This window comes from Castor canadensis, chromosome 3, assembly GCF_047511655.1.
Source record: "Castor canadensis chromosome 3, mCasCan1.hap1v2, whole genome shotgun sequence".
NCBI lineage: Eukaryota > Metazoa > Chordata > Mammalia > Rodentia > Castoridae > Castor > Castor canadensis.
In genome coordinates this window covers 26,147,329-26,161,231 of record NC_133388.1, presented here as the reverse complement: position 1 = coordinate 26,161,231, position 13,903 = coordinate 26,147,329, and the positions used below count along the sequence as shown (strand labels likewise).

General features: G+C 37.5%; 1 pseudogene; it reads left to right on the top strand.

Annotated features, from left to right (window-relative positions):
• Positions 1 to 888: 888 nt before the first annotated feature.
• On the top strand, positions 889 to 1,751 carry LOC109702783 (T-complex protein 1 subunit theta-like; annotated as a pseudogene).
• The last annotated feature ends 12,152 nt before the right edge of the window (positions 1,752 to 13,903 follow it).

Here is a 13,903-nt window from a genome sequence, read left to right as displayed (position 1 = left end):
AAAATGCTTTTGATGACTCAACAACATTTAATCCTGTGAACTATTCTCACTCCCTTAAGCCATAAGAACAAGGATCATTATTCTGTATTTAGTTTGGAATGATGCCCTGGAATCAGAGTTTCTAAGTAGCACTAATGATTTCCCACATTTCAAGAAGAATGGGAGACATTGACTCTGGCACTTAATGATGCTCATTAAATTGTTGTATAGTAGGGTGGTCATTATTACAGATTGAAAGGTAGAGTGAACAGAATCTAAACTCATAGACATGTAAGGTTGGAACAGGTCTCCTTAGTCTCCATGGTCCTGTGTGCTGATTGGAAAAAAGTACTTTTCTTCTAGGTGGGCATAGTCTTAAGTCACAGCACACAGGTTAGTGAGCAAAGTCCTGACTAAATTTCAGGTGCATTTATCCATTCCCTCACAGATGCCCTTGGTGGCCATTTTGGGGCAGAACAATAGCATACTGATGCATACAGTCACCTTAAGTGAGCTTCCTAATGAGGAAGGTGCTATTTTAGGAATTCTTTTTTTGTAGAACCAAATAAGGGCCAGGATTCCAGTGGAAGTTATTTTGAACTGTGTTACCTTGCTAAAATCACCACAGTTTTGGATGTCTGTCAGAGAAGAGATTTTTAAAAAATTATTTTTCCTCTTCCTCTATACAATTCTGACTTGCTTTCCCTTGTCACAGCCATCCTAGGAGATATCCAAAATACAGGAGCACTCTGACTATAAAGCATGCAGGAAAATTTAGCTACTAGAAAATGCTATCTACCAAACATTAAGTGAGTGCTGAGAATTCCAAGGTGACCCTAGTCTACTAAATTGATTCTACTTTATCCTGTTAGTCAGCAAGACCTAGACACATTTTTGAGGCACTGAAAGATGCTTATTGTCAAAGATATTGCTGATACTGGTGCAAATGTCATAGTAATGGGTAGAGAAGTGGCAGACACAGATCTTCATTTGCAAACAAATACAGTATCATGCTGGTGAGGCTGAGCTCAAAGTGGGATCTCAGAAGACTGTATAAAACAATTGATGCTATAGCTCTTCCTAGATTGACTCTTCCTGTCCTCAAAGAAAAAAAGGACATTCATTTTTTACCCTTCAGAAGTTGAAGATACATAGGTGGTGATTTTTAAACATGAGAAAGAAGATGGTACTATTTTTACTTTAGTACTTTGAGATTCTAGAGAAACTCATAGATGATATTGAATGAGCAGTAGATAATGGTTTTAATACTTTTGAAGTTCTCACAAGGAATAAATGTCTTATACCTGGAGGTATAGCAACAGAAACTGAATTGGCCAAACAGATCACATCATATAGAGAGACATGTTCTGAACTTGAACAGTTGTTATTAAGAAGCTTGCTGAGGCGTTTGAAGCTATTCCACAGGAAGAAAATTCTGGAGTCAAGGCTAATGAAGTAATCTCTAAACTTCATGCAGTGTACCAGGAAGGAAATAAAAATGTTGGATGAGATATTGAGGCTGAAGTTCGTGCTGTAGAAGCATGTTGGAAGCTGGTAGTTTAAATACTTACCTGGGAAAATACCAGGCTGTTAAATTGACTACCAATGCTGTAGTCACTGTACTTGAGTTGATCAGATCAACACGGAAAAACCAGATGGTGGGCTCAAGCCTCCTATGGGGAAAAACCAGATGGTGGGCTCAAGCCTCCTATGGGGAAGAACCAGATGGTGGGCTCAAGCCTCCTATGGGGAAGAAAGACTGGGATGAATGAACAACATGATGGGATGGTTTGATTTTTACTGTAGGTAAAAGATATATTTGTAAGGTAGGAAATGCCTAATGTTTTCTTATTTTCATTAAATTAAGAAATGTTTTGTGTTTGTATCCTTAGTTGAATGATACAAAAAATAGTTTCCTGTTAAGGCTTCTGCGAGAAAGAGAGAAAGAGATCAAGGGAGAGGGAGGGAGAAGGAAAGAAGGAAGGAGAGAGGGAAGAGAGAGGGGGGGCAGGAGAGAGAGAGAGAGAGAGAGAGAGAGAGAGAGAGAGAGAGAGAGAGAGAAGAAAGAAAAAGGAAAGGAAGAAAGATGATTGTTTTTGTGCAGCGTTTTTGCAAACACTGCATATTGGGGACAACCAGGAAATTTGTCCCATCTTTGACTCAGGCAGATCATTTGCTCTGCCCTCTATGTTTGTTTTTTAGCTGGCTGCAGCCTTGATTCTCTGGTCACACAGGCCACATAGGTGTTGGCTATTTAATATATTCTTGACCTGAGACTATCATGCATGCCAAGGACTCTTTAATGTGACCAGACAGATGGGGGATTTAATTGCTTTGGTGGATGATGGACCATTCATTTGCTCCTGAAGTCTTGCCAGACACACTCATTTGACCTTCTAAGATCTCTTTATCCATTTGGTTTTCCAGTTCCTATTGCTCTTCATAGCATATGTTTGTGTTTCCATATTTTAGTACATAATAATTATACATATATATGGATATCATTTGAATATATGTATGTATATATATATGAATGAATGAAACAATGAATGAATTAGTGGATTTTACTCAGTTGCTCTTGAATAGAGAGGACCCAACCACATATATTCCCAAGTTACAGGCCATCAGAAGATAAAGAATTGAATAGATATTCAAAGAATTGAATAGATATTTACTTACATACTTGCATGTCCTTGATATATGGCTGAAAGTAAACACCTCCTCAGGCAAAATAGCAAAACTTCAGAACTTGATAACTTTCAAATTTGTAGGTGCTAGAAGGTACTAAGTCTATGGCTTAATTGAAATTCTCCACTTCAATTGTCAGAAATGTTATTCTGAGAAGGCACTCTGATGTCCCCATGGTAACAGAGCTCCATTAATGGCATGACATCACAAAGCTGTCCTTGTTCAAAACACTGGGAATTTCAGGTATAGATGGAAATACTGTTAAAGACAAATTACATATACATATTTTGTGTAATTATGTGCACATGTATAGATATGCTTAATTTAGCCATGTGTCTCATTTAGTCTCATTTATCATTAGGCTTTTCAATGACTCAATCCTCAAGCATGGATATATCTCAAGGTACTTAAAGAAGAGCTCATCTAAAGTCTGGAATAAGTATCACCCATTAATGATACTAAAAATAAATCCAATCCTTTCTTCTATACTTATTCTTCTTAACACAATGACAGGAATGTTGATCTTACACAACCCAGCACCATGCATCTGACTGGCCCTTCAAGGTCTAAGTCAGTATCAGCTGTGTGCCTGAGGTGGAGGGAGGGGTATTTTAGAATTAAGAGAAGGAATTGTAGCGATAAACTGGGCCAGATCACCTCATGCAAAATAAACATTTTTTATATTGTAGATTCATCTAAATATTTGCACAATGTATAGAAAAAAAGAAAAAAGTTTCCTTTTTTAGAAAAGAAAACAGATTCCTTTCCTCATCATTGTACAATCCCTTTGCTTAGTTATGGATTCCCTTCCTCTCAGAGACAATGCTTTTAATGACTCCAGTTTCATGTTATACGATGCAGGAGAGATGATAGAAAGACTGGATTAGCTCTGAAAAGCAGAAAAATATGACAAGGTGAACAGCTAGCTATGAAGGTGGTTAGCTCATGAATAACACAAACTTGAAAGGATTCATAAGAAGAAACTGCAAACAGTTTGCACAGCTTTGTTGTAGGAACATGTGTGTACATGTATTTATGCTGGCTAGAGAGGTGCTGGTTGCTGGAATATTTGCCAAGGTGACTTTTCACTCCACAGTGCTTTTTAAAAGTTCTTGCTTTACCTCTCTCCTTCTCCCCAATGCACAGAATTTCCTTGGAATTACTAAAGATATAAAGCTAAATGTTTTTACCTTTGTTTGTAATATTGAGCAGAACTGAATTCTTTTAAACAGGTCAAATGCTGTTCTTCTAAATAATATCTATGTATAGTTTCTTCATTGACATTCATAATTTGGTTATGAGAAAAAATATTACATTTTTTTATATTCCAAATGACTTTGGAACAGTGGTCTCCATGCAGATTTTCTTGAGGGCTAGGTGAACAAATATCTGAGGATCAAAAATAACTCTCTTAAATCCCATGTAATTGTAAGTAAATTTTTCCCTCCAATGGTCAAAAAATTCAAATAGGAAACTAGTGCTGGAAGAAAACGTAGGAAACTTATTGCTTAATACCTTCATTTTCTAAAATGAAAAAACTAAGTCAGAAGAAGAAATTAATCCATGCCACTCATTTGGGGCAGAACCAGAGCAAGAATCAGAAACCCCAGCTGCTAATTTATTGTGAACATGTGTGAATATATGTGCATGTAAACATACAATATGCCTGTATGCATGCCTATGACTTACGTATTTCCATATATTAGCAAGATGCTAACTATGCTCATTTACACATATGTATGTAACTATAGCTTGAGTTCTCATTTTATCCAGTCCCTTGCTGCTTCAAGTGTGGTCTGGGGACCAGCAGCATCACCATCACCAGGAGCTTGTTAGAGATGCAGAATTTCAGGCCCCACCCCAAACCTACTGAGTCAGAAACTGCATCCAAATAGCATCTCCAGGTGATTTGTAAGCATTTCATTTGAGAAGCACTGTTCTAACAATTCCTTGTTTGCTGTGTTAATGAATTATACTTATTCAGACTCCAAAGATAATTCAAATCGTTCATTATACATGTTGATTTCTCATCTCTCTTTTCTCCCCTTCACTAAATTTTACAGGCACTTTCTGTTGCTGAAATGATATTGAAATTTATTGTTTCCATTCCACTCTTGCCTTTCAGTAGAAAGGGTGACTTCACATTTTGCCTCCCCCATTCAAATAACATTTGTTAATAAAATAGAAAGTTCTAATTTACTCTTCCTCCCAAGCATTTATAATAATTTAATTCAAAATTTAAATTATTTTACCAATTTAAAATTAGAAGGCAAACAGCATAGTGCTGTTCTTAACGCCACTTGAGAAATATTTGTTGAATAAATGTAGGAATGAGTGAAAAAAACCTGTTGTATGTAAAAGCATATAATACTCTCTCTATAATACCAGAAGAACAGATTTCCACTTTGAAATGCTGATGTTTCATTGGCATCCCTAATAGTTCCACCTGTTTACCCATGATCTATATATTACTTCAAATCTATATGTTACTACATTTTCAGTTTTTACCCTTGTCCTATTGCCTTAGACCGTAATCTACCTGGAGGATCAAGGCCAAATCTAGTGAAGTCTTTTCTTGGAAGCCCTGCACTATTTCAGGGATTCTGAGAAATGACATTAACTCTTAATCTTCCTAGGAGTTTTAGAGCTAGAATTATAACAGTTATTTTGCTGAAAAGCACTGACTCCTCACTTAAGCCTAAAAGTTAGTTAACTTTTTCAGGATTAAAAACCTGACACCATTTTGCATCTGTCTCCTTTGCTCTGAGTCTGTCTCCTGCAGTCACCTTGGAGTTCAGGAATGACAGGACTGATCAATAATATCTTTATGACCAGGGACTCAAACTACTCACAAGGAACAGCAGAGCCTTGCAGGACAGACCATCCCCTAAATGAGAGCAATTGCCTGCAGTAATGACACTGCACCCGGGAATAGGAGTGAGTAATCATCTAACCGGGACAAGATTGCACCCCTCAAGTGATGACAATAACAACTTTTCTGGAACCCCTTACAAAACCAGAACTGAGAAAAATGATGGGTCAGGGCACACTTTTCTGGGGACTGCTTAATTACTCATACCTCTTGCCCCAATTCTTCCTCTTCCTCCATTTAACCTAAAGCTCATGTAAGTACCCCAGAGACTGAAATACTTCTCCTTCTCCCTGCATGCAGCTAGTGTGTAATAAACCTCCTTTCTATACCCTTTACCACTATTTTTCTCTTTAATTGGCATATTGGGATGAGTGGCTGAACCTGAGATGTTGGTATTCCCAGATTTGGGCCTCTGGCATGGGTTTCTAATTACAGAACCTCAGGCTTTAGGTTAAGATTTCCTCTTTTTAGAACTTTGTGCATCAGTGTCAGTGATAGGTCAAGGAACCAATTTTTGGGGAGGGAAGAAGCTGACCCAGAATACCCAGAATGCCCAGGGACTGAATGGAACAGGGGATGAGGAAAAGAGGAGGCTGCACCACCTGAAAGGCTACACCATGAAGGCAGAAGATAAGTGATTTTGGCATAGAGCTGTCTGACTGGAGTAAGGTGGAGGAAACCGGTACAGGGCAGTGGGATCCCCTAAGCACTAAATTTTACTCAGAAGGTGCACCTGTGTTGACTTGGCATAAGAAGACGAAGGCTGCACCCTTTCTTGGTTATTATTTCCTAATCTATAAAATGATTCCTTTTGTTAGAGAGGCTTACAAAGGAAATCTAAATTGCAATGCTCATTCTGTTAGGCCTCCTGAGGGCCAAGTGAGTGGTTCATAGCTTGACGTGACCAGTGGACTCCTCCCTGGCCTGCACCTTTTACCCTGGGCAGCAGTGCTCTCAAATTTAGGGAACAACCCCAGCACCATGTGATGTTCTATTTCACCAGCTGATTCTCAGACCTTCAAAGGCAGCATACTACGAATGTTTTCACCACATATGGCTCCCTGGGGTAGGTGAGGTCACAAGTACACATAGCTTAAAGCAGTATTTTGGGATTTTCCAGAGGACACTTTTAAAATCTCTGAGCTGGCAATGTTGATCTGAATGTCAAATGCCATCCACTATTTTACCATTTTATCTTATAGATGATTAATATATTAAAAACTCTTTCTTGTTACATTTATTGCTTACACCTGCACATGTGTGCCTGTGTGCATGCATACATTTGATGTAGTTTGCAAGGGGTGGGGAGCATCTTTGCTAATTGATGGTCTTTCAGGAAAGGAATACATGAAAAATCGATTTAAGTCTCCTCATTCATTCCATGCAGATATGTGAAGTGTCAGCCATGTGTAGACATTGTATAGGAGTTGTAGATAAAATCAAAAATATAGCCTCTGCTTTTGAAGAACTCCTAGTACAGATATGCAAACAGGTAATTGTAATACAAAGTAAAAAGTGATTTAGTGGATGTGGCAGTATTGTTGCTATGGGAGCATATAGAAGGGAAAAGCAGGCTCTGTTTGGAAAATTAGCTGACGTTTCATGGAGGGCATATTATCTGCAGATGGTGGAGCAGCAAAACCTGATTTGCACATTATTTCTCTAACCTTGAGATGACATTTGGTTGCTTGAGGGCTTAGCAACAAATCTTTCCCCTTCTCTGTGCTCCTTCTACTCAGTGAACAATTACAATCAGCTGAAATCCATCAAGGCAAATTGTTTAGGGTTAAAACTAAAAGTGACCCTTTGCTGACTTGAGTTGGCTCCTGGAAGCTCCTGGAAGGTTAAGAGAGCACTTCATTATGTAGTTTTTCTGATGAAGGCTTTTCCCACCAGTCCCTTTAGTAGAAATAGGTAAGCAAAACAAACAGGCTAGCATGCAATGTCACAGATCCTAGTGTTTCAGTTTTCCCTGCTTCTGGCAGGCTTAGCAGGATGTCACCTGCCTGGTGCACAAGGAAAATAAAATTGCATGCATGAGGCCCTGGGTACAGTGAAGAAGGGGAGGGGAAGGAGCAGGAGGAATTCAATCTTTGGCTTAGAAAAATCTAATTCTCTCAAGGTATATTAAAGTCTACAAAGCAGTTATCTTTCTGAGCAGCTAGATGCAACCTGGAAATGTAGCTCTTAATAGCCTTGGTGAGATTAAATGAAGTGTCTGTGATTGTGGTGGTTGCACACAGGTCATGGAGGATTTGATGCCCCCTCTCCTCAGAGTCAGCCTGTGCCTGCTGTTCTTTACACACTTCACGTCTAACATGTTTTTCACCTCTTTCCCACTGCCCCCAATCCAGTGTCTATAGGAGGAAGGAGAAATGACTGGCTTGACAGCTTTGGTGGATAAATTTAATAGAAATTGATGGAAGTGGCCCAAGAAGGCCACCATTCTATTATTCTTGTGGTGAGAAAGGTTATCAGGGCTTGATGGAGTCACACTCTCTTGCTGAAGTATTTTGTGATTAGGAAGACTTGGTGTTTACTGGACTTGCACAGGAAGTTGAAAGGGAAATTAATTTGAACTGTAATTGATACAAGGTCAGTCCCAGGATGGTGGCATGGAGGAGGGTTGTGGGATGGTTTTTGCTTGGGGTGGGAAACACTGCTCAAAAATTAGCATGAAGACCCTTTATGTTGAGGTGTAAGTTGTGAGTGAGGGGTCAGTTTGTACATATGGTTTGATTCTAATGGGTATATCAACCTTTCAAATTGAAGCCTGTGTTGGTAAACATGCAAGCAGATCTGATGGCATCATTTTATCTCTAGTGTTCTTTGCATTTAGGAGTTAGTCTTTGTAGAAAATCAGGCCCATACGAAAGGTATTTCAACAGTCACTGCCTAGAATTATGCTTTGAATATTGATTTTAATTCAGCTTTTTAAAAACTTCCTTCTCTTTCTCCCTCTCTCCCTCTCTCTTTCTTTTTTTTTTTTCTTACTCATTACCATAGCAGCTCCCTAACCATACTGAAAGTTATAAGGTCTTCTAAGGATGCCTCAAAAGTCCTTGTGTGTCCCACAACTCAGACTGAGGTGACATTCCCCCCCTAATGAGACTCCCCAAAATTCTAAAGTAATAGTGCTTTCCTTTTTGGACCATTTGCCAAGTAGGCATACCTTTGTTATTACCTAGTGATTCTTGCAATTCTCAATGGCATAAGCTAACTCAAATTGACTTAAGGAAGACAAAGGGAGAACTATTGGCTTACAAAGATGAGAAGTTCAAGGATACCTCTGGGGTTACCTCTGTTAGACTTGAGGGTCTCAAAGGATGGTATCAGGGATTTATCTCTGCCATTATCTCTAGACTCTGCTTCTCTATGTTCTCCATGGCAACAAGCTGATGGGAATATTAAGTTCTTATCTTACAGTAAAAGAATTCATGGGAGGTGTTCCTTTTCCAAATTTATACAGCCTTCTTTTAGAAGAAAACTGGTAGTCTGACTGGATAAAAAGTTAACTTAGACTTAGGGAATGGAGGAGAGTAATCAGCCAGAGCTGGTGTCCATTCTTACAGCCAGTGGTTGGGTGAACACTGTGACTCAGCCTTGCAGCAATTGGGTGCCATAAGCAAGGACAGTTTCCAAAGGAAAGAGCAGTGCTGAGTAGATAAATATAATCAATGTCTACTGCTTTGCTACCCCAGTAGTCTGTCAATTCGTTGGCTATCATTCTGAGAGAGGATGACATTTTCTTAGCATGGATATAGCTTGATTCTTCTCTCTAGATATTTCAAATTCTGTAAATAATCTGACCTCAATTTGGTTTTTCAGTTTAATTTTCCATTGTTACCAAGGCCATGTCTAAGTGCTAATGAAACATGGCCAGCCATTATCCTCCAAATATTTCCTTCGTTATGGCTTTGTTTAGGGTTCTTGGTTGTTAGAATTAGGGTGAGCTATGCACTCACAAACTGAAGAGTAGAATTTTTTTGAAGAAAGCTCTTCTATTTCTTTATTTCTGAAAATGTACCAAAGGTTAGATTTTTCTTTTACGATGCAATGTGTCCAAACCATAATGAGGTAGGTGCTGTAATACCAGTAATACCAGCTGTGTTAGTACAGGAGGCAGGAGATCACAAGTTGGAGGCCAGCCTGGGCTATGTAGTGAGAACCTGTTTCAAAAAAAGCAACAACAAAAACCAGCTAACCGACATACAAAAAGGGCTGTGGATGTCACTTAGTATTAGAGTACTTGATTTATTGTGTGTGAGGCTCTGAGTTCCATCCTGAGCTCTAAAGTAAATAAATAAAGTACAGTAACCGTGAATGACATTTGAATGACTTTCTCCGTCTGTTTTGTTGTTTTGTTCCAGCAAATTAGTTATCTTCTGCATTGTTCTTATTTACATTGTCATAATTAATTTGTGATTAATTTCCTAGAAAGTATTTTTATGTTTTCTTTATCAGTGTAAGTATCTTGGGTAGTAACAAAAGATACACAGATGCTTAAATTATTATGTTGTCAGAGGAGATAGGAATAGATCTCATTTCTGTGACCTTGGATATATAAATACAAAGTCTGGCCCTGGACAAGAAAAGCCTCCAAACCCTCCTCTACCATTTTGCTTAATGATGCCTGTAGTTCACTGTTGAGTGGGGATTGCAACTGTGATACAATAAGCAAAAGAGGTAGGAAATTCAATGAAGATATTTCAAAATAGGATCTGGTAGAATTACCTTAGCAATTTGTTGTTTTGAATTTTTTAAGCAATGTGAAAAAGGAAATTTTTTCACTTCTGCTATTTTATTTTTGGATCTCTAAAGCTTACAATAGTGTGGTAACAGAGAACTTTCCTTGTAGTTTTAATGGATTAATTAATATATTACTTTCATTTCTATTACCCACTTTTATTTCTTATATTGCAATCTTCAGTCTTTTAAGAACCAACCTTTGGTTAGCTCTCTCAATAAAGCTACCTCTGACAGTCTGGGATGAAACATGATTTTTATTTGCCATCCTCAAAGTGTGCTTGCTGGACCAGCAGCTTCAGCAACACCTAGGTAGAGATATAATTTCTTGGGCCTTGAATTGGACCTACTGAATCAGAAATGTAGGAGGTGAGCTCAGCAGTCTGTGGTTTAACAAGTGCTTCATGTGATTCTGATGAACATGGAAATTTGAGAATCAGATCTCTAAAACTTAACCTTCTATCTTATACTTACAAGGGGAATGTATTATGTCTTTTCTACTAGAGATGTGCTCCTGAGAGAATCTTTATGTCATATTTGCTTTGTAAGTACACCTAAAAGATTAAAGATATTGAAACCTGGAAGTTTGTAGATGAGTGAGCATAATAGGGTTTATAGTTTCTATAAGAAAGAAGACAGGGGAACAGGATCCTAATCCTGTCCCTCAATTTTCTAGAATGATGAAATGGACCAGATAATTACAAAATCTCTGTTACACTTTCATGACCAAATCCCTATTTTGCTTTATAGGGCTCTTGAAAACAGAGCAGATAAGTCATGAGAGGTATGTTCATTGACAGTGATCTGGTTCTCTTTTGGCTTCTCAGCAAATAAAGTACTATTGCTTAGGGCTGTTGTGGGGTAGGTTCTGCTGGTCAAGTTGAAGTGAAGGGCAAATTCACTTTAATTTAAATATATAGAACAGTCAACTAAACATTTTGTTCTTCAGAAAACACTGTTCCATTCCCTTAAAACAGACACTCAATCACTTCAGGTGTTACCTGTGAGGCTGCTGAGATCTTCAGGTGTCTAAACTTGCCCTCTTGTCATCAGCTATTAAAACTGCTAAAACAGAAGAATGCTCAACAACTCCAGCTGTTAAAACATTAGTGCATGCTTTGGTGAGTGCAAATTTAAATGCTTTGAATGGCCCTTCAGGGGATCTTCCTCCTTTTTTTAAACATATAGTTTAGTCAAAATTCAGCAATAGTTTCAACTTTTTCAGTCCCTAGATATGCTCATATTTCTCCATTATTTTCAGAAGAGGCCCAGTTAGTCATTAGTCTAAGGATTACTTTTTTAAAATGTCATGTTTTTTTAAATTTAAAATTCATCATTCAAGACCCCAATGACATATTGGCTTTGCCTTCTGTCTGTGACTCTAGGCTTTTACAGAATTTTTTTTTTTAATTTTGAAATTCTAAATGTTTCTTGTAGAATGGGGCAGGATAAAATTAGTAAAAAAGAGAATGAGTGGTGAGTGTTTTGTATCTTATCCTCCTTGTAGAACTATGATGCAATACCCAGCCTACATCCTAATCCCACATTTATACCCATTTCTCTTTTCTAATTTTCTTTATGCCTCATGTTTTATGGCATACAAATGCTAGCTACCAAAATTTGGTAGGTACCAAAATTCTGTACCAAATTTTATAGGATTTTCCTCTAAGCTTTCTGGTCTGCTAATTCTTCCATATGTTCTTCTTTTTTTTTTTTTTTGTTTGTTGGATTTATAAAATCTTTTTTTTTCTCCTTTTTTGTTGGGGATACATTGTGGCATTTACAAATGTTCTTACAATAAATCAAATATATCATACTTGAATTTATTCCCTCTATCATTCTCCTTCATCCCCCCTCCCACCATTCCTGGAATAGTTTAAACAGGTATCATTTCTTCATTTATATACATGTGTACACAGTATCTGCACTGTATTCATCCTCCCATTCCCTTCTTAATCTGGACTTTCCTTAAGGAATATATCTATAACATTATAAATTATAACATTGCCAAATGTTATCATTTAATCCCTTTTATCCTACACATCTCCAGATCACTCTTCTACCTGTATTCCACTTGCTTAGCTAAGAACTTGAACTTAAAATATGACTTGAGAATCACAGCATTGACATCATTCTAAAAATGTCAGAAATGCTGAATCTTGGGCCCACCTCAGATTAACTGAATCAGTACCTGTCTTTTTAACAGAATCTGCATTATTTTATTTTATTTTGTAGGACTGGGGTTTGAACTCAGGGCTTTGCACTTGCAAAGTAGGCGCTCTACCACTTGAACCACACCTCTAGAATCTGCATTTTTAAATTTTAGAAGATTGTTCTAATAGACAACTCATATTTCATTAGGTCCAGGCTGAATTTTTGACACTTTTCTCCCCAGTTCCACCCCAGGTACTCTTCCATAGCCCCTGTTCATTCTTTTTTTTCCTTTTCCTGACTCAGCAATCCATGGAAAGTCCTATTAGATCTGTCTCCAACATATGTCATAAACTCATGCATCTGTATCACTCTTCATAGCTATCACTTTCTCTTACTGTTTGATAGGTAGTACTGAGGTTTGAACTCCGGACCTTGTGTTTGCTGTACAGGTACTCTACCACTTGAGCCACACCCCAGCACTTTTTGCTTTACTTATTTTTCAGATAAGGTCCTGTGCTTTTTGTTCTGGCTGACCTTGGACCACAATCCTTCTCCCTGTGGCCTCCTATGTAGATGGAATTACAGTTGTGTACCACTGTGCCTGGCCAAAGTTACCTTATTTTTTTTACCTTATATTTTAATACTTTTTTTTTTGTCTTCATTCTCCACTCCTTCCAACTGCAAATAAAAGGTTAAAAACCTTCAGACCAGGATCTTATCCTGTTTACCTCTGTATTTCTAGCACTTAAGATGATGAATGAAGTGAGAAGATGTTTAAAAACATTAATTGAATTAATGAATTATGAAGTTCTTAACATCATCCAAATTAGGTGCTCTGTTAGGGTATGAGTAATTGGTGAGTGTTACTTGACAGTGGTTTATTTCTGGGTTCCGTATTTGATATGGAGATATGATTCTGCACTGAAAAAGGCATTTCCATTCTGAGAAAGTAGGTAAATTAATAATCAATTTTGAGTCTAAAAAGATTTGGGTTTGTATCCATATTTAGTAACTGTGTGACTATGGCTAGTATTTAATTTGAGTTTTAGTTTTCTCATCTATAAAAGCAGGACATTGAACTACATATTGACCGTATCTATGTGTCTTCCCTCTTGAATTAATTCTATGAAAAATGTTTCACTTAACATCTCTCTTCTCCATTTTTCAATTATGTGGCATAACAGGTTGTTTGTGCTCCTGTGTTACTGTTATCAGGTGCAATGATAACAGCTTAAAATCAGTTATAATTTTTAATTGAAGCTGAATGTATTTAATTATATAATCTTGAGCTATCTAGGTTTAATTCCATTAAATTATATACATTCACGAAACTGGGACACTATGAAAAATGACAGAAAGAAAAAAATACTATTAATAATGCTATTTTCTGCCCTAATTCAACATATTATGTTGTGTTTGTATATCCAAGTGGTGGGGCTGGAGTTTGAACTTAGGGTTTCATGT